Source organism: Dunckerocampus dactyliophorus, chromosome 9, assembly GCF_027744805.1.
Source record: "Dunckerocampus dactyliophorus isolate RoL2022-P2 chromosome 9, RoL_Ddac_1.1, whole genome shotgun sequence".
In the NCBI taxonomy this organism is placed as follows: Eukaryota; Metazoa; Chordata; class Actinopteri; order Syngnathiformes; family Syngnathidae; genus Dunckerocampus; species Dunckerocampus dactyliophorus.
In genome coordinates, this window is record NC_072827.1 from 16,961,910 (window position 1) to 16,975,256 (window position 13,347).

Genomic DNA, 13,347 nt, shown 5'->3' on the forward strand with positions numbered 1-13,347 from the left:
TAAAGTGCTCACGACACTATACAAACCAAGCTATACCAACCTCTGTCCATCCTGATTTTGTACTGCATTTTTAACAAATTTTTGTACTCATTGATAATTTATTCTTAAGTATGTCAGCATTATTATTTATAACTGATTCCCTTACAAAAAACAACGGGAAACTTCACCTGCACTGTCCAGTATCCAGGTATTTATTTCACAGTCACACTGGATGAATTTTGGTCCATATTGCCCTGCCCTACACTGTGGTGTTGCGTTTCCTTCTTCTTGCTGGTGGCGGGAGTTGAGTGGCAACCAGCTTTGAGGTACATTATTGCACTATTATTATTATTGAGTTATGAACGTTATACGGCAACCGGATCGGTCCAATCTGGTAGCGGAAGCCAATATTATCCGATCTTCAAAATACAGCTGATGGGCAGCAGATCCCGATCCTGAAGATCGGATCGAGAGATCCCAAATCGCTACAATGTCATACTTGCCTGGAGAGAGGAGTTCATTACAACCTCACATAAAACCAACAATAATGATAATGTAGCGACCCGGAAGTAATTTGCGATGTTCTGATGAATTCTGTGTTGTCCGACTGTCCATGAAATCGTGAATGCATAAGGCTGCCAGCTTGTGTGTGTGTGTGTGTGTGTGTGTGTGTGTGTGTGTGTGTGTGTGTGTGTGTGTGTGTGTGTGTGTGTGTGTGTGTGTGCCCTGCATGTGTGGAGACAGCTACAGTTGCTGATATTCTTCTCGCTACATTTGCTGATATTCTTTTGTCAGGGTTGCATATGAAAGCAAACAGAGCTCTGGTATTGGAATTGTTTCAGTATCAGCAGATATCCAAATTCAGGTATCAGGATTGGAAGTGAAAAAATGTGGATTAGTACATCCCTAGTGCCAACCTTATCTGCAACTACTACTACTATTACTTCCACAACAACTACTATTACTAAAGATAATATAAAGATAATATAACTACTTACTGTATATGTGCACTGCCAAGATAGACTTGTTGTATTACTAATCTTTCAACATAGTACATTTCCTAAATTTGAAATATTTATAACTGATTTAATTCAGCAAATTACTACAAATACAAAATTCTTATAAAAAATAACCATCTCCATGTATGTTTCAATTATAATGACTACGTAATAACCATGTTCCTGGTATGAGAAATCCAATTACCTTGTATTGATTTATATTCCACTTGTATAAAAACCTCTGAAGAGAACTATTTCATACTACAAATGATTAAACAATTCCAAAGAGGATGCACATTTTGACATTTGTTACTGCAACACGTCTATCCTGATCCACCACAGTGGCTTCTGTATAAGCAAATGGCCCAGGGGTAGAACAAATCTGGACCTGTTTTATAGAAACATAGGGATTAAATTAAAATGTTCCCAGTGAGTGAGCGCAGTACACAAATATGCCCCCATAGACTGCAGCATCTGCCCCACTCTGCTCCCAAAGACCCTAAATGATATTTAGCTTCAGTGCAGCTATAAGCTCTGCTAATAGCTGGCCAAGAGAAGATGCAAATGTCCCCAGTCAATGAGCATTGTTGGCACATTTGGAAAAACAAACATTGTCAACAGTAGTAAGCATCAGCCACGATTGGTTTATTATATCATTACAGACAATCACTCCCTGAGCGGTGCAAAAATACTGGAAACCAAAGAGCAACAAACTGCTGCAACATTAGCACGAGCACTGAAATTCCCAAACAGGAAAATATAACCCACCCATTATTTTAGCACAGATCAAATACATATTTACCTACAAAAGTACAAAATGTATAAGATCAAGCATACTGTACAGTTTGCCCAAAGCTTAAGCAAATTTTTAAAAAGTATGCAGAAAATCAGGATGACACTGACTGACATTCTTTTGGACATAAGGTAATTTACATTATAAAATATAATGTAATTATTTTTTAATAAGGCATTTGCATGGGTTCATGATGGCAAATGGTAAATGGACTGACTTGTATAGCGCTTTTCTGCCTTGAAAAGGTACTCAAAGCACTTTGGTTACTACACTTACCTATTGACAACACAACATCAGGAGCAACTAGGGGTTCAGTACCTTGGCCAAGGATACTTTGATATGGTCATGGGAGGAATGAGGATTGAACCAGCAACTGGAAGGCATAAAGACAACCACTCTACCACCTGAGCCATGATACTGATGTGTTCCTTTACACTGATCTTGCCTTTACCCCAGTGCGCTTCTGAAACTAGTTTCAGCCGGACTTAATAGAATTCTTTTCAAGATCACAAGTTAAACCGCTTTCATAAAAATGGGACAGAGTTCAATTTGACCTAGACGTTTGACCGTGAAAGCTGAATCCAATTCTTCAATCATACACTTAGTGGCACATTTCCTGAAACTCTTTCTCGTCATTGTTAAAATACTGGGGCCACAAAAAACGAGGAAAAGGAGGCTTACACGTGCAGAAAAACTGATGGCATGCAGCCATAAGAGACAAGAAAAACACAATTTAGGAATAGGCTGTGAAGTAATAGAAAACTAAAATAACAAATGCACATGCAAGTGCCTTTCCATTTAGCCAGAAGGCAATGCGGTTAACTGATTTCTATTAGGCTATTAAAGAATGCTTTGACCTTAGTTACTCCAACGCAGACAAAACAAGCGGCTTGATGTGAAACAAGCACTGACCATACTGACAGAAAGAAAGGCTCTCTATTTCTCTTAATATGCACCACTCATTTGTCTTTTATTTCTAGCTGTATCACAACAGGTCCAGTGCAAACTTTAAGAGTGTATGTAAAGGAGAGGATGAGATAACAGAAGAGACTGTTGTACTGGATTAAAGCCAAGTGAAGGTTCAGCACTTCATTCATTTAGCTTCAGAAGAGGCTCTTAAAAAAGTTTCGCAAAAGAAAAACAAGCTGGCATCTAGTCATTGTCTGACTCTACCTTCAGGAACAACTCAGGAAACAGAGTTGATCTTATTTAATGACAGACGTGTTTTCACAGCTACTCCATGCAGCCTGCATTATTGATGGGCTTAGGCTAATCCGCAGTGAATACGTCTGCAGCTACATCATGACAAATTCCATGTTATTGAGGTGATTTATGCACATGAGCTGCTACAACGTGGAGCCTCTGTGCTTGGTTGCTCTGGTGCATATGTTCCAAAGGCTGTCTGAAACAGTTGGGGAAGGTACAGGGATAGACATCAAATTTAATCTCATGACGTTCATCAGTACCTTTGGAATGGCATATTTCGTACAATTTCTACTTGAAAAGTGCACAAAAGGTTCTCATTCACCAGTTAGCCTTTATCGCTACCATCACACATGGGATAAGCACAAACAATTGATATGATGATTGATTGTTTCCTGAGGAATTTTGTAGATTGTGTGGAATTTTGCCAAAGTACCATCAAGTTTGCTGGTTAGAGAAAAAAAGGATTGCAACAAAGCCTGTTTTTTTTTTTTTCATGGAACATTACTCTATACAATGGCATTGAAACAAATGTCTTCTGGTCTCATTTATAAAAAGGTTGCACATGTACAAAACAGGGCCTGAAAGTGGCGCAATCCACATTTGTATGCCAACATTGTGATTTATGAATAAGAACTTGGCAGAAGCCAAGCATACCTCCCTGGGAAAATCTATTCTAGGGTGCTGGAGAGAAGGGTACGACCGTTAGTCGAACCTTGGCTACAGGAGGCGCAACGTGGTTTTTGTCCCGGTCGTGGGACACTGGACCAGCTCTACACCCTTGCAAGGGTACTGGAGGGTACTTAGGAGTTTGTCCAACCGGTCTACATGTGCTTTGTGGACTTGGAAAAGGCATTCAACCGTGTCCCTTGCGGTGTCCTGTGGGGTGTGCTCCGGGAGTACGGGATTGGTGGCGCGCTATTACGTGCCATTCGGTCCTTGTACAACTGGAGCAGCAGCCTGGTTCGCATTGCCAGCAGTAAGGTCAGCCTGTTTCCAGTGAACGTTGGCCTCCGTCAAAGCTGCCCTTTGTCACCGATTCGGTTCATAATTTTCATGGACCGAATTTCTAGCCGCAGCCAAGGCGTCGAGTAAGTCCGGTTCGGTGGCCTTAGGATCTCGTCTCTGCTATTTGCAGACGATGTGGTCCTGATGGCCTCATCGGGCTGGACCTTCAGCGTTTACTGGGACGGTTTGCATCTGAGTGTGAAGCTTCTGGGATGAAACTCAGCACTTCCAAATCCGAGGCCATGGTTCTCAGTCGGACAAGGGTGGATTGCTCCAGGTGGAGGAGTTCAAGTATCTCGACATCTTGTTCACGAGTGAGGGAAGGTTAGAGCGTGAGGTCGATAGGCGGATCGGCGCAGCATCTACAGTAATGCGGTCGCTGTACCGGACCGTCGTGATGAAGAAAGAGCTGAGCCGGAAGGCAAAGCTCTCAATTTACCGGCCGATCCATGTTCCCATCCTCACCTATGATCATGAGCTTTGGGTTGTGACCGAAAGAACGAAATCGCAGATACAAGCGGCTGAAATGAGTTTCCTCTGTAGGGTGGCTGGACTCACCCTAAGAGATAGGGTGAGGAGCTCGGGGAGGGAGGGAGTCAGAGTAGAGCCACTGCTCCTTCACATCGAGAGAAGCCAGTTGAGGTGACTCGGGCATCTAGTCCGGATGCCTCCCAGAAGCCTCCCTAGTGAGGTGTTCCGGGCATGCCCAGCCAGGGGAAGGCCCCGGGGCAGACTTAGGACACGCTGTAGAGATTATGTCTCACAGCTGGCCTGGGAATGCCTTGGTGTCCCCTCCCGGTGGAACTGGAGGAGGTTGCTAGGGACCGGGAGGTCTGGGCTTCCCTACTGAGACTGCTGCCTCCGCGACCCGGACCCGTATAAGCGGAGGAAAATGGATGGATGGACTTGGCAGGAGAATGTGCATACCTACGTACAAACTCTAGAACTGGCCTACGCACATTTTGGATGCAGTGAGAACTGGAGACTCAAAAAGAGACATGATGAAATTAAGCCAGGTGACTCACACACATTTAATTCCACTTCGTACCAAACCTAAATTATTTATCTACTTCATCGCAAAACTAGTCACGTTACTTGTGCTTTTATAAAGTCAATCAACCATGTTTAGTTGTAGCAACAGTCCACATCGTTCATGATTTTTCAAATATATATTTATTAATAAATCATGTTGTTTCGTGGTTGAATATAAACATAATATTATTTATATTATATTTATATATTTTATGTTTTTTGATAATGCTGCTTTTGGTCTGTACTGTATATTTGGTAGCGTAAAGCGTAAAGGTGACTATAGGGGTGCTATTTCATGCCTAGAGGTCTCTAACAATGTTAAAAAACATATTTAGGAAGTCGTAAACAGGTATTCTATGCTCTAACTATATTTCTATTTATTATATATTAATATATATTCATATTTGATTTATAAATAAGGAACCCTACTTTGCGGAAATTCACTTCTCACGGTCAGATCTGGAAACGAGGGATTACTGCACAGCCCTTTTCATACAAGTGCACGCTTATCGTTCTGTAACTATTCCACTCCTGTTTCAATTTTAAAAGATACACCCCAATTCATATGTTGGTGTATATACACATGTTTTTATACAGTAAGTCAGAATTTTGTGTACACGATGTTTTACTTCTGTGCGTACACACGGTTTTAGTAGCAATCCATTCTTGACCTTCTGAAAGCAAAGATTAGTCACTTAGCTGGTTGCTCATTTTCCGTGTGGTTGACAAAATAAAATGTCAAACGTCAAATGCCCAACTTAAACCTGCATTGAGAATAAAGAGTATGTTAACATCAATCAGATATGATTCATGTTTAAAGCAAGTTATGTCCAATCTTGTACTTTTAAGATCCAAGTGTCATTTACTTGGAAGTGAGAGTACATTGGTGGAGCTCTAGCAGGACTTCCAGGTGAGTGAGAGAGCATTCGGCGAATCCGGTGTCTTCCACTGCTGAGAAAGGCTGGTCATCTCGTCCAATGAATTCAATTATTTTTCAGGCTATTAGCTTAGCCTTCTGACTGTCACACACAACTTGGTGACACAACCAAATGAATAAAAACTCAGCTAATACATAATCCAACAACTCCAAAGCACTTGTGACAAGTTGTGACCTGCACATTCACCATTCCATAAAATAACGTAACATTAGGATTTTTTTTTCATGTTATGATCTTGTTGAGCCACTGATTGAGCCAGTGATTGCATTATTTGCAGTTTCCATTGTTTTTGTTGGTTTCCTAAGAAAATAGTTATGGTCTTGTGACATGAGTTACAGAATTAGCCACAGTAGACTGCATTAAGAACTGCATTTTATTTATTTAGAAATCATTCGGTTACTTTTTGTTATTTTAAATACATACGCTCCACTTTCATCATGTTCTATTATATTGTTTAAAATGACTGTTCAACAGAAAAGTTTTTTCTCTTCTTTTCAATACAAATATTTCAAAATAACATCTTAGAGCTGTAATTATAATACCACGAAACAGTGAAACCGTGATATTTTTGCCTAAATTTATCATATCGTCAGAATCTCATCCGGCCCATGCCTAGCCAACATTTTCTTACAGCTATTACTGTGTGTACTATTCAAGTAATGACTAAATCTTATGTAAGACTACAGTACTTGTTGAAAGTCACCATAAAGCAGTGGCGAAACAGGTGCGAGCAGCACTCCGTCACAGTGTCGTGAAACACTTCCTGTCTCCAAAATAAAACACTTCTGTCAATCCAGCAATACGTGACAATATGCTGAAAAAATACCTTATAAAAATCCACAGTGAGCAGTGGGGGGGGGTCGTACATTATAGCAATGTAATTTATCTTTTTTATGATGTATTGTGTAAAACTAATTTATCAAATTAAAACCACAAAATGAATGCCGACCCACCATCTACCACTTCAAGTTCCAACCAAGTTTTTCTAAAGAGATTATTACATGGCTGTTTGACGTGTGTGGTAAAAGGCAGTGCGCTAGCATGAATTAACTTGAGACAAATGTCCACATTAGCACTCAAAAAGTCATCAAAACTTACCTTTATGCATTCCCACATAGTATCAGCATTTGAGACCAAATATGAGGTAAAAGAAAAATTTTTAAAATACAGTAGTAGTCTATCTGTGCGGCATTAGATAAAGTTAGCACACGCACAATTGGACATGCGTCAAGTGAGACGGATGTAACAGAGAGAATCCAGCCACTTTTCAAAATAAAACATAAAAAAAATGAAATAATGGAAATTATTTTTTCTTTCTGTGCGGCCCAGTACCAAATGACCCACGGCCTGGTACCAGGCCGCGGCCTGGGGGTTGGGGACCACTGATTTAAAACATATGATTCATTTTTGTGTATTTTTCCCTAAGGGAGCTGAGCGGCAGGAGGAAAGGCAGTGATGTCGGGGGTTCAAAGTTGAGTTTTAGCTTGGAATGGGTGAGTGCGGAACCAGCAGCCTGGGTTTTTGTATTTTTATTAGGAAACACTGTGACTGTTGTGAGATAATTCAAACCTGCAATAAAAGCCTGTTGTTCCAGAAATCAAGTCTGGTATTTGGATGTCTCATTTAACATTACAGTAACATTACAGTACTGACACCTAGTTGTAATGGCCACATCAATCCATCGCTGAGTTGAGAGATGGCCATAAGTGCGTCACTATTCAGTCTCAGCTGGAAGAAAACTGTCTATCATCAGGTGAATACATACGGTATGAACATTTTCAGGCTATATCCATGTATAATCACCCAGAGGTGGAAAGAGTGACGTCACACGTCAACCTGGGATCCTGCGAGCTGGCGTTTAGACCATGGGGTCAGAACTTTTCACAAACTACTTAATGAACTAAAGTTTTGACTTTCCCTTTTGACTGGACTACCTTTTGCCCATGGAGTACTGGACAGAAGGATCTACGCCAGGTGGATCGCACCAGTGGATGCGCGTTCGTGAGTGGGCGGCTTTCACTCCAATGCTTGAACTGTACACTGCCTTTCCTTATTTTTGGGGACAATTGGGGGGGGAATAGAGTGGGAGTTTTGTGGGTCATACGGGATGTTGAAGTTTTATGGTTGATTGTTTTTGTTGACGGGTTTAAGGGAGTGCAAAGCGTTGAAAAGGTTTAGTTCGGGGGGAGCGAGGGTCTTATGCGGGATTGATTTGGGGCAATTGAACAGCCGTATTGGAGGTAATTGAGTATTTTCGTTGCTGTTCTTTTCTTCCAGCTCATATCTAGTCCTCCCGCGACCTCAATTATTTGCTTTGTAGCTTCGACACCGCTAAAAGGAAGTACGATTGTTAGATAGTCACCAGTGCAGAACACGACATTGCTTCACATCTTTGAATGTGTCTTCTGACTGCCTTATAGAGGCATATGTATTTTAGTTCATTTTGCCATTTATATGCTTGAAAATATTTAATAAAATTTGCTACAATGTGCATATTTTTAAACTAATAGGTTGTATTCAACCAAGAAACATGATTATTTATTCATTAATATATATTTTTCAAATACCATGATAGGGTGAAGCCACAAAATTCGAAATACAACGTGGCAAGGAACAACTGTAATACGTATACTGTACTGTGAAGGTGTTGGCGTGCCTCATCACGCGACTGTACAACACTGACTCCACTGTCACATCTGTGCTGTGATGCTAACATTGTCTGGCATGTGCATTTGCCCTCTCGTGTGTTTTCACAGAGAACTCCATATTTCTTAAAATAGGTGCAGACTGCCCCTTCATTTAAATGGGGTGAGCTGATGTTCACATGCTTAGAATATGTACTTGACTAGGAACACCTTTGTTTTTTTGTAGGTCTTCCCTAAAATCAGAGTGGTGCATTATTCATAAGCAAGTGTGTCACACTCTTTACGTATAGCGCATGAATAATGTCCACAACCTGCGGCTCACTCCTCTCCATAATTTGATGGCAGGGGTGATGTAGCAGCATTGATGTGGCGACCCTTAGGGAAGCGAAGAATGTTTCAGTCACGCAAGCTGGGGTCATGCAGCTTTATTTGCGCTAACCCCTAACCCTTGCTCTCGTCCAAATTCATAGCTCATTGTCCAAACTACTCTCATCACTGAATAGGACAACTGAGGACCCAAAGTATCTTGACTCCTTACCCAACAGTATAAATTAAATGTAGGATTCTTTAGCTCAAGGTTCTTGCTTGAATGGACTAGTTAGTTTGATGAAGCCCTTTTAGCAGTTTCAGCAGTAAATGGCATGCAAAAAAAATAGGACTTATTCCCTTGTGCTACACAAAAGCTGAGAGTGCATGAATTGGTAAAATAGGGCGGGCAAATGCATTCGAAGCTTGTTCTTTTTTTTTTGTTTGTTTTGTTTTTCTTAACGGTTGTTTTTGGATGCCGCACTTAATACAGCAAGCCTTGAATAGGACAATTTGTTTTCAGACCCTGTACAAACAAATTGTTACATTGTTTATTACCACTGGAAAGTGCAAAGGGTTGTTTATCGGTTTCCTCTTCCTAAGCACTCTCGAGTTGTCATTGAGCAAGGCACAGAACTCATAACTGTGCCTGCTGTGTTGACCCATTTCTGACATTTCTCCTTTGGCAGCTTTTGTGTGGATTGGTTATTTGTGCTGTGATACATGCAGCATAATGATACAGTAGTCTACTACAGTAGTGGAATAAGAAAATCCTCCCATCCATCCATCCATCCATTTTCTATGCCGCTTCTCCTCATTAGGGTCGCGGGGGTATGCTGGAGCCTATCCCAGCTGACTTCGGGCGACGGGGAGGGGGACACCTTGGACTGGTCGCCAGCCAATCGCAGGGCATATATAGACAAACAACCATTCATACCTATGGACAATTTAGAGTCACTAATTAACCTAACATGCATGTTTTTGGAATGTGGGAGGAAGCCGGAGTACCCAGAGAAAACCCACGCACGGGGAGAACATGCAAACTCCACACAGAAATGCCCAAGGTAGAATCGAACCCAGGTCTTCCCGATCTCCAGACTGTGACTGTGTGGCCAACATGCTAAACACTAGACCACCGTGCGGCCCAGAAAATCCTCCCATTGGGATTAATTTATATAGCATAACAATATACATACACACACACACACACACACACACACACACACATATATATACTGTACATATATATAATTTATTTAAATCACACAATCACGCAAAGTGCAAATCAAGCATTAATAAAAGAAACAAGTGGTTAGCATGTTGGTCACACAGTCAGGAGATCGGGAAGATCTGGGTTTGAATCTACGCTTGGGCATCTCTCTATGGAGTTTGCATGTTCTCCCCGTGCGTGCGTGGGTTCTCTCCAGGTACTCCGGTTTCCTCCCACATTCCAAAAACATGCATGTTAGGTTAATTGGTGACTCTAAATTGTCCATAGGTATGAATGTGAGTGTGAAAGGTTGTTTGTTTCTCTATATGTGCCCTGTGATTGGCTGGCGACCAGTACAGGATGTTCCTTGCCTCTCACCCGAAGTCAGCTGGGATAGGCTCCAGCATACCCCCGTGACCCTAATGAGGATAAGCGGCATAGAAAAAGAATGGATGTTACAGTTGAGATTTCAATAATAAGATAAAATATTTGTACCAATTTCATCAGGGCTTTTTTTCTACATCTATTCTACACATTTCTATCTGCAGAAGGGAGCAAAGTCCTTTAAGCAGCTGGGTTGAGTCCTTGTCACAATAATAACTGACACCAATTCCCTATGGTTGGCTTTGTACATGTAACCTCATCTGCATCCATCAGCCCGCAAACGGTGAAGAAATGGATTGGGTTTCGACTGAGGGTTACGTAGCAATGGTGCATCCATCAAGGCTAAAACAACAACGTCTTCAAGGCAGGGAGCATATGGCTGAGTGAAGGTGATGGCTACTGTTCCTGTTGCCTCCAGTTATGCATCACAGTAACATAACTAGAGACTTCCACTTACAGTCAGCAACAATATATTAGCCTCAGGAAGAGCAGTAGCTGCCTTTTTACTACCGCTGCATGGGATTACTAACATAAAGCCAGTGGACTTTCATGGCCACATGCAGCGTTCTTGACAGGGGAAGTTCAGCTGAATTCGGCAAAAGTTTTCATGTAGGTAAACACTCACGCGCACATGCACACACACACACACACACACACACCACACCTTGACTTGTCCTCAGCTGTTTTATCCACTTAAAATGTGTCACCTCAGCAAGCACAGCAATGCTGCAGCATTTTTTGATATTCAGTCGTCCCTTGCCAATTTGCGCTTTGAATTTCGTGGTTTCACTCTATCACCATTTTTCAAAAATATGAATTAATAAATCATGCTATTTTGTGGTTTATTATTAGGTCAAAAATGATGCATATTTAAGCAAATGTTACATATTTTTTGGCTAATTCAAGCATTTTCAAGCATAAAATTGGCTAAATTAACTCAAAGACAAATGTAAGGCATTCAAAACACACCGTGACAACAGACTTTTATTGCAGGTTTGAATTATCATAAAAACCCAGAATAAAAACAATGGCTACTTTTGCGGCTGTTACCCACGCAAAGCCGAGACTCAACTCTGAACCCACAACATCACTTCCTGTCTGGCTCTATTTCAGGTCCCGTCGGGAAAACATTTATAATAACTACGGGTGTCACAAGATCTCGCAATATTAAAATGTGACAAGATTTTCGTGGTCTCTAGGCACTAGGATGATAATAAATGAATTAATTAATCACACAATAAATTAAAATAAAAAAGATAATTTTGCTGGTCTCAAAACAATGTGCACATGCAGGGTTTCCGCTTCATGTAACTGATCGTGGCGGCCCGCCACTAAAAAATAAAATCCGCCACACCTTAAAAATTAGGGATTTTTTTTTTTTACTTGAAAACAATTTTAATTAATATACTGTAAGAAAGACTATATGTATACAGATATAGATAGATACATAGCTATCTATTATTTACGCACATATTGACCACAATTAGTTTGAAAACAATTTAAAATGTCATTAAAATGTTTCACTGCGCTTTTGATAAGCATGCACCGTGTCTTGCTGGCACTTGCGTATGTCTGACCAGATACTAAACACACATCCACACAGAAACGACGTTCTGGGTGTGCTGAAATGTTTTGGTTTTTTTTTTAACTCCAGAGTGATTCCAGAGTGGGAAAATCTAGAACGCTGGCTTGTCGTTTTCATATAAAACAGGCAAACCGCTGCTTTTCAGAAATGATGACTTCACCCATCTGTCGGCCACCCCGTCGCTGTCACGTGACCAGAAGTAAGCTTTGACGACAAGGAAACATAATATCAGAATATTTCGACGGACATGACTCACCCCATTCGACATTCTCCTTATATTTCGTTGTCTTTTTCTCCAAAATCTCCAAAAGTCACCTGAAATGGTTTTCACTTTGCAGGTGTGCCTTGTCAGGGTTACTTAGTGGAATTTCTTGCCTGATTAATGGGGTTGGGACCATCAGTTGTGTTGTGTGTGTCCAAACTTTTGGCCTGTAATGTAGGTGTGCAAATAAAGCAGGAATATGAAACATGTAAAAACATAACTGTAAAAAAAAAAAAGATAACTGTACAATTTTAACTTCATGAAAAATTGCGGCAAATAGTGGCTTGCATTCATTGAAACATATGCCAGTGATAACCGTCGGGATGCTTGGACGCTACATGATTTTTAGACAGCAATGCAAAATTAACTTAACGTTTCACTCACGTGGAGTCATTTGGCCCCATAACCAAGCTTCTTGCTTTGCGGCTGGTGTGTGTTAGAAGCAAAACAGAAGGCGTTCCAGGCGCTTCCCACCCTAATTAATGTGCAAGATGGCAGCAGACAGGAAAGGTAACCATTGTTATTGGAATTAGCAGAAATTTTATGTGTTTTTGCCACACAGCACATCAATAATAATGACTTCCACTGGAAATTATTTTACAGCGCATATCAGAGCGACTCAATAAATCCACGATATTTATGTCAGGTTTGTGTGCAATTTCATCTTCAAGTAGAACAGCCTTGTAAGGATCTCCGCAGGTTCGGAGAGCGCAAAATCAATTCAGTGCCTTGCTCAAGGCTCCCTCAACAGTATTCAGGAAGCAGACGAGCGTCTCCCCAACAACTAGTTGCAATTTCTTTTCCATTTTTCTCCCTGCGGTTCAGAAGCCAAAGTCCTTACGGACTGGGGCTACTCCCGCCCCAAATGGGACCGACCATCATGTTTTTTCATGGGACCTCAGACCCCTCCATGCACCCCGGCATGCAGCATTGAATGTATTCCCAGGCCTCCAGAACCCAATGTATAGAGACATCATCTCACACCTGCATAACACACCAATGTG

At 41.1% G+C, this 13,347-nt stretch overlaps 1 protein-coding gene across 2 annotated transcripts in view; it reads right to left on the reverse strand.

Moving 5' to 3' along the window:
- The window catches only part of adarb1b (adenosine deaminase RNA specific B1b), a 142,941-nt gene that overhangs the window by 129,067 nt on the left and 527 nt on the right, over positions 1-13,347 (reverse strand). The window lies entirely within an intron of this gene.